At 42.2% G+C, this 12,320-nt stretch overlaps 1 protein-coding gene across 4 annotated transcripts in view; it reads left to right on the top strand.

Moving 5' to 3' along the window:
• Positions 1 to 12,320, top strand: part of SLIT3 (slit guidance ligand 3) — a 617,690-nt gene that overhangs the window by 544,894 nt on the left and 60,476 nt on the right. The window lies entirely within an intron of this gene.

Here is a 12,320-nt window from a genome sequence, read left to right as displayed (position 1 = left end):
AAGAGCAAACAAACCCAAGCAGGGCACTTAAAGCAAAGCAGGGAGTTTAAAAGCACTGACTGCCTAACAGTACGGGGAGAATTGGGGGAAATTTAATAAGCAAAAAAGAACCCTGTGCCTGTACCACAGGTTTTTGAGTAAAAATGAAATTTGACAGGTCCAAATGCAAACCATATGAAAGGAGCGCTCTATCTCGAGCAAGCCGTCCTCCACCAGAGGTTCATGCTAATTCAATAACAATACCTTGCTTCCTTCTCACCAGCCAGCACCAAACAACTCTATCCATCTGGAAGCTATTTCCCAGACCTTGATAAATTGCCCTAAATCTGCCCTCTCAGCATTTGTTTTTCCTTGTTTGATGTAGATCTTGAAAAAAAAATCCTGTGTGGAGGAGCGTATCTATAAAGTGAAAAAACCACCCTTTTTTCCAACCTAAGCTCATTCAAATGAGCTGAAGGCTTTACAGCGTTCCCTGAAGAGGGGTACACGGTTATGTGGGGCTTCAGTGCCCCTGCTAGCCTTCAGAAAAAGAGAGCTGCTTGCATGACCAGTTGGCAAACTGGTGCCTGATGGCACAGGCATTTCTCCCAGCTGCTCTAGATGCCATGCTCGCAAAAGCCGAGCGTCATCTTGTTCCCTGTCGCGCTGAAGGTGGCCCAGTCTGTACTAAGACATATTTTTCATGGTCCCCAAAATGTTTTTTCCTATCAAATGCGTAGATTATGGGGCTTTTAGCAATGTATAATGCTGATTTGAGTGAGCTTAAAAATGAGGTAACTCACGGACTGTCCGAGCTGAGGGGCTGGTGGGCTACACAGTCGTATGTAGTGGAGACAGAAATATGGATTGCTCGCTTAGGGAGCGGGGGGGGAAGCTAAGTGCTGATAGCTGTCTTTGCTGCTGCTGCTCTTTCCTCAAGCTGGTGGAGGAATGTTTCTTAAAGTTGCAGGAGATGAGGCATGTTGGAAACGGTGCTTTGGGGGCTCTTCTTTGGGCGGGCGGAAGCTGGTGTGAGATGTCGGCTCTGGGACCCGCCAAGCTGCCCCCAAGAGCCCCAGGGTGCCACAGGCCTTAGCACGAAACATCTCGTAACATTATGAAACCTATGCTTTCATATTAAACACAGACACAGGTGGAATTATCCGTCTACATTTTTTTCCCTTCCCCACAGTACTCTTTGAAAGATTATTTAAATAATATGTGTGGTTTAGATTATAAAGTATGATTACAAGTGTAGAAATGGAGCTTCCTTCTGCTTTAAGTGATGCTAGCCACCTGGAGGGCATGTGTGTGTGCGTGCGCCTGGCAGCTATTTGTTAAACAGATGATGGTACTGTCCCAATTCGTTCATGCTGCAGAGCGTGTGGCTTTCACGTAGTCTCATTGATGCTGTACAATCAAGCCTGTGGGTGTTAGAATTCAACAGAATAATCAAGCTTGCAATCAACAAGTCACTGAGAAAGGATTTACCTGAAGAGCTATAGTAAAAAAATTAAGGCAAGAGGAAACCAACCCTCCCCCCCCCCAATATGTTTTGCCTTTGCTATATTCTGAAATTTATCTGAAAATTCCTTTTTGGCATGTTGGTGATTTTTGTGTCCTTCATACTTTTTTTCTTAAAACTGAGGGAGAAACAAATGAAGGAGAATAATTTTCTTTCTTCCAAATAGAGCTATATGTAGAACTGGGGAAAGAGAGTTGAAAATACATCTGTGTTTTATCTAGTATGGAATATGAAAGAGCTTTGCCAAGCTGGAATATGAAATGCACTAACTGCCCAGCCATTGCCACAGCCTCCTTGGTCACTCGGATAAACGGGAGCCTGAGCTGTTGGGATTTGGAGATGTATGTCCCCTCTGGCTTCTGCTGTTACCAACAGCTGTCTGAAATGGAAAGTGAAGATAGGTAAATTTAGTATAGCACATAGCCTGCATTTTAGGCAACAGATGCTGGTGTATGTCTGTGGAAGAGCTGCTCTGTAAATTTTATCCATCTCTGTTCCCTTTGCTGCTGAGTTCAGCCAGTGTCCTGCGTAGCAGCACTGCAGTATCTCAAGCAAATGTACCAGAATTTTCTTCCAGGATGACAAATACAATTGGAAAAATCCTGGGGAAAGCTCTCGGGCAATGGGGAGACAATATCCTCTGCAGCCAGACTCTTGTGGTGGAAGGCATTATAGCGAAGCTGCAACAAGATTCAATGAGGAAGCTGGCTCCAAACTTTTGCTAGGAATTTGGCTCTTGCTCATCCCCTCCCTTGCCCCCAGGGCTTCATTGCTGAAGCCAGGGTTAGAAATTTAGAATCGCAGAGGAAAAGCGTCTCTGGGTTATATGGGATTCATCTATATCACATGTTGATGTGCCAGCACTTGCACGGATAGATGCAAGCCAAGCAGAGGCTGTGACAGCTCAGCACAGGGGTGGTGAGCAGGTTGTATTAGGACAGGCCCTGCACCACTAGCATAGACTGAGTGCTATACATTTGCTTGGGGCATGGACAAAGCAAGTTTATTGCATTTGCACTTTGCAGTGTAGGTGTAGCTCTGCAGTGTTGCATGAATCATGTCTCAGAGACCTAGAATAATGGCTGTCTTAGGAATAATCAACAAAGAATGGATTTTAAAAGGAAAATGTCATGGTCTTTGCTCATCTACACATATTCTGGACAGCTCTTACAGCTCAAAGCCTGGATAGTGCACGTTTTTTCCAATGAGCCAGCTTCTCATTTAGCTATGCTGGTTTGGGTGGGGTTGTATGAATTTAGCTGGGAGTTGGGTTTGGCTCCTGATGCATGCCAGCTGTGTGAGAGTACGTCAGCTCTAGCTTTTTCGGCTAGTACTGTTTGGAAATACAACTCCTTGCTTTTGTTTCTTTGGATCTAATAAGGCATGCACATAGTCCCCTTATGCATCGTGTGGTGCACAAATAAATCCCCAAGCTGGAGTTCCAGCAGGAGGAGAAACTGGAAGGAGCTCTTAAATCCAGGCTGCCCTGCTCCACGTGAGATGAGGGTTCAAACATCTCTGTCTTCCCATATTGCTCTGTTTGGGCCTCTTTCTTTTTCCAGCATCAGGGTAGGGAGGACAGACAGTGGAATGCAAGTTCAATGCCAAGTTTCAGGATGAAGAAATCAGCATAGCAAAATACTGCTCGTGTGTGGTGACTCTGCCTTAAATGCTCGTTGCGATAATTTCTCTTAGGACATGTGTTTATGTGGTCTTGGCTGGTTTATTTTTTTATTTGTTTTGATCATACTTAAAATACTTACTAATGAATGTTGAAAGAAGCATTTTTCCACTCTCATTTAAATAACGCAAAAAGCTCTTAAGGATGAGACATAATGGGTGGCCGTGTAAAACAAGAAGACCTGCAGTTACGTATGGATTTTTATGGCAAAGACCAATGTGAGCATTAGGTGCTTGTAATGTGCATAATGCACCTAGAGCAGAAAAACCAGCAGATAGCGTAGCATGTTCCTGGGTATGCATAGTCCCTAAAACTTATTGTGCATCAGTCAGCCTTGTGTGTGTTTCTTTTCGACCTTTCTATTTCAGTAGGTTTAAAGGAAATGGAAATTTACATCCAGAAGAGCATAAAAATGAAAGGCTTAAGGAGGGATTACCGCCCCGGTGGCTGGCTGAAGGTGGTGAGGCGTGCATACGCCCACTGCAAGCCCTGTAAAAAGCATAGTAATGTATTGTGGCATGCCCTAATGAGGGCTCTTAACAAGAAAGCCAAATCTAAAGAAGTATTTCCATTTGCGTTAGGGCAGCAAGGAAACAGATGCTGAGCAGCTTGAGACATTTGCTCTGATTGTTCAGTGCTGCATCAGGAGACGGAGCGGAGCAGCGAAGTTGAGGTGAATAGTACGCCGTAGCCATGGGAGGGCTCATGGCCCAGGTAGTCAGGGATGGTCACTGTGGATTATTTCTCCTCTATGTTTTTACTACTGTTGTTCTGGTCTAGTTCTAAATGCCTTAAGAGACAGGGCTCCCCATCTTTCTTTTCCCAGGGTAAAGGGAAAGTTTTTATTGACTTTCCATCTGAATTTCAGGCTGTAGTTCCTATGTCTGCTTGGTTCCAGTACACTAGTAGTTGTTCTTCCTCAGTGGTGTGCCTGTCTTTCAGGTGATTGCTGGTTGCTGTTTGTCTGCTTAATCAAGTTCTCTTTAACTAGCTCTTAATTTTCCACATCCCACCAGCTCTTCATAATCGAATCAGTAGTTGGTCACAGCTGAAAATCCTTATTGTTAATTTTCTTGTGATCGTCTGTCATCTGTTATCCTTGAGGCTTCCTTGGCACGGACTGGCCTTGAGGATGTGGCCTTTGGGTTTCTTTTGTTGTCTGAGAACATGAGCAGAGGTCTGTGTTGCGGCTGTTCCTTCCCCTGTCTTTTGGGGATGATGAAATTGGTGAAACTGCTGTAAGCAGGCTAAGCTGAAAAGAAAGCTTTCTTCATAACGTGAGGGTAAAACTCTCTCCTGCTAACAGGAATTACATAATGCCAGACCAGCTTGGGAATGAGTAGGCTCCTGGGTAGAGGTAAGGGCATGGGCTCTGTGGGTAAGGTTGTACCTACGTCACGTGTGTCCCTTGGGCGTTTGGACAGTCTCTGTCCACGTCAGGCTCAGGCTGTGTGTCTCTGGCAGCTCTAGCTCCGTTTCAGAAATCTAATGATTGCTTTGGAGAGGTTTTCTGATCACATAAGGCCTCCCTTGTTTTAGGTGTCACTGGATTCCTGTGTGTGCTGTGTCCCTTCTCTCTCATGAGGGCTCGACATTTAGTTACTTAAGTGTTAGGCATAGGTTAATTGCTTTGAGTAATAAATTGAAAATACAACAACTATGTTTTCTTGCATTTGCTGTTTCTTATTAATAGGAAATATGGTTTCTGTGCAAGTGGTGTCCAGGCTTCACAACTATCTCTACCATGTTAACGTTAGAAAAGAGCCCCTAGCTTTTGATAGGCTGAGAAGGAAGGTTTTTCTGTGTCATGGAAGCATGTATCTAAAATGAAATAAATCCTTTAGTGTTTTGAGGGTCCTGAAGATGTTGTTCTCATTCATGAATATTAGCTGAATGTGAGACCAAATATAAACTATTTAATGTCTTTTTCTACATCATGTACTTCTTGGTTGGATTTTATGTACGGGGCAACCCTGGGCAAAATAAACTATTTTGGTGTCCACAGCTCGCTCACTCAATTTTCTTGTCCATCTCCCAGCCTGCTAACAGTGGTCTGCATCTACTAGTTGATCCAGTAACTTCAGAAGCTCTACAGCAGCCACATCATCCGGTTTTACACCTCTGGATTTCTTTTCAGTTACTCAGTATCTGAATCAACTCCATTAATGATATATCTTTTGTCCCTGATTAAAAGCCCAAAAGACTATTGAAGCCCAAAGTGCTTATGTAAGGAGAGTTTTAGAAGGACAATAAGGATTTACATGGTAATAAATTTAATTGCAACGTAAACTTCAGAAGTCCACTGAGAATTCTATCTCGTACTGATAGGAGTAGAACCAGAGTTTTTAAAAAATAATATGATGAATCCTTGCACTTTGACAGACGTATTCTTGATTACTAGCTACTGAGGTAATGGAAGGTGTATTATACCCTGGAGGATCATAAATCTTTCTGATTTAAATAAAATGAGGCTTAAGAGAGCAAAGTTCGCCTAATTTACTATAAATTGACAATTGTGATTTATTAACAAGGACAAGGAAGTCACTAAGAAGTGCTGCTGCCATGCCCAAGTATTGTTTAATCAGGTGCCAGATGAAGCTAGACTGGCATGGAGGATAACTATACAGTGGTGAAGATGGTGGGATATATCTGTATTTTTATTTCAGACACTAATGCCATGAAAGTTTTCAGAGAGAGTTAAATGAGTCAAATGGGGGTGGCAACAAAAACATCAATAAATCTTCTTTTCATAATCTACTTTCTGTGTTATTTAGCAAGTAGCATTTCTCAGAGCGCTTGTGAGCAGTAGTGGGCAGATCTTCTGTTTTGTTGTTGTGTCAGTGTAAATATGGCTGTATAAGCAAAAATACTGAACTACAAGAAGAAAACAGAGTGGTCCAGGCAAATGCAAATTACTTTTAAAGCTTTTTTCAAAACTAGAAATGGACTAGAATGAATTGTTTTTTCATGTGAAATTAATTGGTTCATAAACAGAAATCCTCAGGCAGTGCAATTTTATTACCCCGCTGAGACAGATGACTAAAGAGAAGTAGTTAATTCATAACCACTGTGAGTACCCTAACCAAGAGGCAGCCAAGGCATGGGTGCCCGTAGCAAGGTCTGCTTTCAGGAGGAGGAGTCACAGCCTTTTCCAAACAACAGATGATCGAAATCTGTCTACTTCCACCTGGCAATATAAAAGCGATCTGATCCAAAATTGCTGGGATATTATCCTTGCCTTGCCAAATAATTTGTATATATGCCTAAGCAGATGGATCTAGCATATACCCTGCCAACTCTGGTAGTTGTTTGACCTTGCCAATGAGCGTCATCTGCATCTTTTCCAGATTGAGGCTTAGCCATTACCTCCATGGCCAAAAACAGCATAAACAAGGAAATAGTATCACCTGGGTCTGTGGAGGAAGAAATGTAGAGCCGAGTGACTTCAGTTATACAAAATGTTCTCAGACTACTGTATGCACTGTATGAGCTGACTGCATAGGTCTTAGTATCAGCGTGATCGGTTAGGAGATCTGTCTCAAATGGTTCTGCTGGTAAAATGAGAGTAGAGTAGTTCTCCGTGCTGTATTTCTTAGCCCTTGCAGCAGAATAATTCAGATAGATTTTATATTTTAAAGTCAGCTTTGCAAACATGAGTGCAGAACATCTCCAGGAGTTGATCTCTTCCCTTCATGCGGATGGGTAACTATGTTTGCAGTGATCGCTTCCTCAGTTATCCATCAAAGTCCTTGTTGTAATTAGGATAACAAGCTGGCATGTTCGCTTTTATAAATTGCTTTAAGATTTGCAGTGTATTTAAAACTTTTCCTTTTAACAATCTCGATATAGCAAATCTTTTATCTTTCTTTATAATAAAAAGCTCTGAAATATGAAATTATGAGTAAACTTAATGAGAGAATTTTTCCTACCAAACTTGTAATTGAGTGTATTCGCTACGTAGCTGAACTCAGGCCATCATGGTTCCTTGGTTAACTATGGAAAATTCTTCTTGTTTCTCCTTTGTATTTATGGCTTGTAAATGTATTTGTTATAGGGAAATTGCTGAATACTTCATTCTAATTTTCTAGCTTAGTTTTCTTGTGAAATTGAGGTTTATGTGGTCAAACTTTGTTTGTGTGAGACATCTCTTTCCCTTCCTGCCCTGAGAATATTTGAATTTACTGTCCAATTTTGAGCATTTGTGATGGAGGTAAAGGTTTCAAATGAAGGAAGAAGGTGCTGTTGAAGCTGCCACTAGGTAAAGACTAGCAATCAGTTAATCCTTTTTTCGACAGCTGAATGCCATAACTTCAGGAAAACCTTTGATCGTAGTTCTCACTTTACTAAGCCTCACAGAAGCAAAACTCAAGTCAAAAATCCATGCAAGAGCTTAAACTGAATTCTCTTGTCAGTGTGGAGTGTCCCTGTCTTCTATTATTTCTGGATGCTTTTCCCCCTCTCTTCTCCTTTTCTCTCATCCCATCTCATTCGAATTTTTTCCTGGAGCACCAGGAATCATGTTTTGTTTACACACCGAATTTTGCCCCTCGCTCTGCTATTAGACCTTTGCAGGTCTGAATGCATCTCAAGCAATCGGCGTGCAGCCCAACAGTTCAGAAAACTGTGTACAGTAAAAGTGGGGTCTTCCCAAGCTCTGTGGAAACAGAGCAAAGTTATACATAGATAGTGACTATGAGTGTCCTTTTTTTTTTTTTATTTTCACTGCATGAGAAGGCTAAATTATTAAAGCTGACAGATATTTTACATTTGCATAGCATTCCTGAACGCGCACACTTGTAGCACACAGTGTACCTTGCGGTTTATCCATTTGTGAATTTTCCCTCAAGGTTGTCATGGAGTAGAAGATTTACTTAGTCTTTTCCTGTACATACAGTAATGATTATTTTTATTATGCACTGTCCAGGACGCCCATAGGACAAGCATACTGATTTTTGTGAGACTAAGAGTTGTGCATGTATGTATTACTTTCACTACTAGGAACATGAAGGACTAGGTTTGCAATACGGTATCTTTGCAGCTAGTAATTTTGTCCACTGATTTCCACAAAAGCTTCAGGTGTGTTTAGAACATGATAATTAAATAGTTTATGAAAAATTCCTAGATCTTTATTTAAAGTCTCTATCAACTATATTTGTCTTGGTCTAGTATTTTCACTAAATACATGGCCACCATCTGTTCTCTACATATACCATTTAAATAAAATCAATTATGAACGTGTTGTATATTGTTAACAACTTGAATAAACTTTGGTGTTTTTTCCTCTATAGTTCACTTTCCAGCGTGCTTTAAAACATTTTGGTCATTGAACAAGGCTCTAGTTAGCTGGAAAGAGGTCTCCCTGTTCCCACACCCTTGAAGCCTGGTAGGCTGCTGCTGGCCTGCAGGTATCTTCATTGCTAGGTAGATCATGTTTCTGCTGCAGCCAGCGATGATGGTTTTCTGTAGCACGGGCTTTCTGTTCTCTGCCGGTGGCAGAGCTACGTGCCGCAGGTTGTAATCTGTGCTGCTGCTTTCAGAGGGAGGTGCAGGATCACGTTCAGATGGACGGAGGTTAACCTCTGTCATGAGATCCTGGATGAAGCTTTCAGGGTCCGCAGACAAATTGTTGTTTATGAAATTTAATTAAAAATCATCTCAGTGGTCAAAGTAGTATCAAAGTGAATGTGTGTGTTGTAATCGTATTACCCTTTGCTCTTCCTCCTGAAGTCCTTATTAGTTTTTGCTATTTGTTCTTGGGCTTTTTACTAATCATGATGTAATGTTTTCCAGTACTGGATACACGCGGAGGCCAGCGTTTGGCACTGCAGCAGTGAGTAACAGCTTGCATATACACTAACGCACAGTATGGTTAATTAGTGTTGAGTCTGAAACGAAGGACTGACACTTTCTAAGCATGGTGGCCTAGACTTTGTTCTCATTCACTGAAACAGTAAATTTGAGCAGCTCAGCTAAAATCTGAACCAGCTGAGGTACTTCAGATTTAAAAAGGCAGCTGGAGGCTGAACATACATGTGTTCTGATGAGTTGCAGAAATTTTATGTCTCAACACCTAATCCTTTCCTCTCCTACAGAAAATGAGAGAAATTATATGAAAGTGTTTTGGATCTGATGCTTTCCTATCAGACTAGACAAGAATTTATTACAGCTTTAAGAACCTCTAAAAATAATATATTGCACACAGAGGCACCTTCGTCCTCTTTCTGTGAATCGCTGAGACGGTCACGTCTGCTTGCCTGTCCTTGGAACAAAGTCTGCGCCTCTTTTCCTGATTCTGACTTTGCTGAAAGGCTCTTTAGTCTTGAAGCAAATATACGGTGTTCTCCTTCATAAGAGTAGTTATTTCCAGGGAATGTAAAGCAAAGAGTTTTTCCCAGCTCCTAGAAATTAATTTTACTGGTACTTGACAGTTAAAGTAACTCTATTTTCCCAGTAAGAACAGCCTTACTGTATATTGAGAGTAGAGAATTGCATTATTCATTTGAAAGATGTTTCGAGAATGTCGTTAGGCTCTTCTGTGTAGTGGCAGTCCTGTACAGAAATAAAGTAGCCTACTTTGCTGGAGATTTATTAGTACCAGTGTCTTCAGCAGCTTCTCTTCTTTCAGCACTCTTTGTTTTTCATAGTCTCTGCTGATCCAGAAACAGCACTTGTTCTGTGGGATCTCGGTGTGCTGCTGATAAAATCGACTCCGAGAAGGGTTAGGCGGTGTTTTCCCATCTATTACAATGAGTAAACTGAGTCAGAGCGGCTTTAATTTTCCTGAAGCCACGTAGCAACTTAGTGTTATAATTAACAGTCTGATTCAGCAGCGTGTACTATTCAGTTCAGTTTCCATGGTGCCTGAGGCCTTGAGAAGCCAATAATTCAGGCACGTTCAGGAAAGGAATGAGAACTGAGGCTAAGTCGTGAGGAATTTCATGTGCCCATGGGCAGGACTGAAAATGCCTTGCTCTCGTTTTACCCTTTATTAACATTTTACAAGAACATTCAAGATAATCTGAATAATTACAGTGGAGGTGATGGGACTGTTTTACATGCTGTTCCACTCTGATAAAAACCTTCAGAAAAAACATACTCCGGTTTCTGCTTTGCTTCTTGCTGTGCTTAGTGACGAAGGGTTTAATGTTTGAATGATACGAGGTTGTAGAGTTTGTACGAAACAGAAGAAGTGATTGATGTTGGTGACTTATCTATAAAATAGTCAATTTCTCAGGGATACAGGATTTGCGATCTGAGAAATATAAAAATTGGCGTCTTCCAGCTTCCCTAGGATAACATGGTAAGCACACAGGATTTGTGACACAGATGGACAAAGCACAGGCAACGTTGTGGAGGGGCGGCAGCAGATTAGTGCTAACACTGCGTGGCTCGCATCCGGGAAGGGCTGCGGACCACATGGTGCCAAAATAAAAACCGCATGAGCTTCCCTCTGCACTTCCCAGCTCTTCCCTGAGACATTTGGGGGCTCAGGATTTCAAATGGAGAAGGGCAGGCTGTTTGGCAAACGCAGTAGGGATGAAGCAGAAACTGTCTATGCCAGGTCTCGGGCAGAGCCGCAGCGTGCCGCCTGCGCTCTCTGGGATGTTGGACCAACGCATAGGTACTGTGTCTCTGCTCTCCTCCCGGGACGATGGCAGCGGGGGCTACCTGACACAGTACTGGAGTAGATTTTGTTAGTATTTGGGGGACTGAACCCGCTGGCGTCTGCAGGGGAGGGCCTAGCACCATGGGTGGACAGACTAGTTGAAACGAACTCTCTAGAACAGCTCACAATCACAAGCTGTTTTTTTTTGTTTTTTTTAATGCCTAATTAGGCTTAATGAGGCTGCACCAATTTCAAGATGAGCGCTCTTGAGACGAATTAAGGTGATTATTTATATAGTTCACAAAGCATGAATGGCGCTTGAGCTAGGCACAGGAACACGAAACACGGTCCCTGTCCTGCTGGCTTGCCACCTTCAGGCTGGGCATGTAGTTGGAAATGTCCACCTGCAAAGAGCTCTTTTAGCAAGAGCTGAGCATATAAATTTTTTCTGATCAATGCAGGATGTAACAGAGAGAGATAGGGGACGATGCCCAGGAGTTAGAAAGATGTGACTAACCGATTTGTTCTTATCTGAGACAGGTCAGCAGATTTTTCCAAGCAGGTATGCGGCCATAGCCAAACTGCTCACACCTACTGTGGTGTGGTCGTCGTGAGAGATCTGTTCCCTTATAATGGACACAACTGTGTAGTCTCGGTTCAGAGGGCAGCCAAGTTCTTTTAAAACAAAGATGGCTCCTCATTGGGAGCCAAATAAGCCTTTCAGATGGCTTTGACATAAGAACATGAGAAATGCCATCCCGGGTCACATCTATAGTGCCTTTACCTCAGCGCTGTCTCTAATGGTGGCACCAGCAAACCTCAGCGTTTTGGGAGGGTACACTAGTCTGGCAGCCAGTCCTCTCTGGTTCTCCTAGCACCCACCGTCATCCAACCAGGGATGCTGATATTTGCCTACTCCCTTTCATCTCTGGTTTGGACCTGTTGTCCATGAATTAGTCCAATTGCCTTTATACTATCTGATTTCATAATCTCTTGTGGCAACAAATCCCAGAAGCTCATTACCCACTTGGAAAAAGTACTTTCTTTTATCCATATTAAGCCAATCTCCTAATAATGTCAAGGAGTGTCCCCTAGTTCTGGTACTGAGGGATTTGGTAAGTACCAGTCCTGCTTTTGACAACTCCATGATTTTGTAAACCTCAATCATACCTCCCCACCATTAGCTTTCTTTTCTCCAAACTAGAGAGTCCCAGGGTTTGTAATATTTTCTTCCTAAGTAGTTTCTCCATCTCCTTGCAAGTTTTGGTTGTCCTTCTCTGTGCCTTTCCTAACTCCACTATATCCACCTTGAGATAAGGTGGTCATTGTCAGGTACCTTCCAAGTACGATATTAGGATTCTGGAAGTCCATTCTTAATTCCAGTGTAATATTGTATCTGAAGTGAGAACAGCTAGATAGAAGATCAGCTAACAGATAATGCTCTCATGTGGACTATATGGCTGAAGTACAAAGACACTCCATTTCTACAGCATGGCAATCTTAAACATTTCTGTACTTATTTTTTTTAT

The sequence above is a fragment of the Struthio camelus genome, chromosome 13 (assembly GCF_040807025.1).
Source record: "Struthio camelus isolate bStrCam1 chromosome 13, bStrCam1.hap1, whole genome shotgun sequence".
Taxonomy (NCBI): Eukaryota; Metazoa; Chordata; class Aves; order Struthioniformes; family Struthionidae; genus Struthio; species Struthio camelus.
This window is presented reverse-complemented; position numbering and strand designations above follow the sequence as displayed.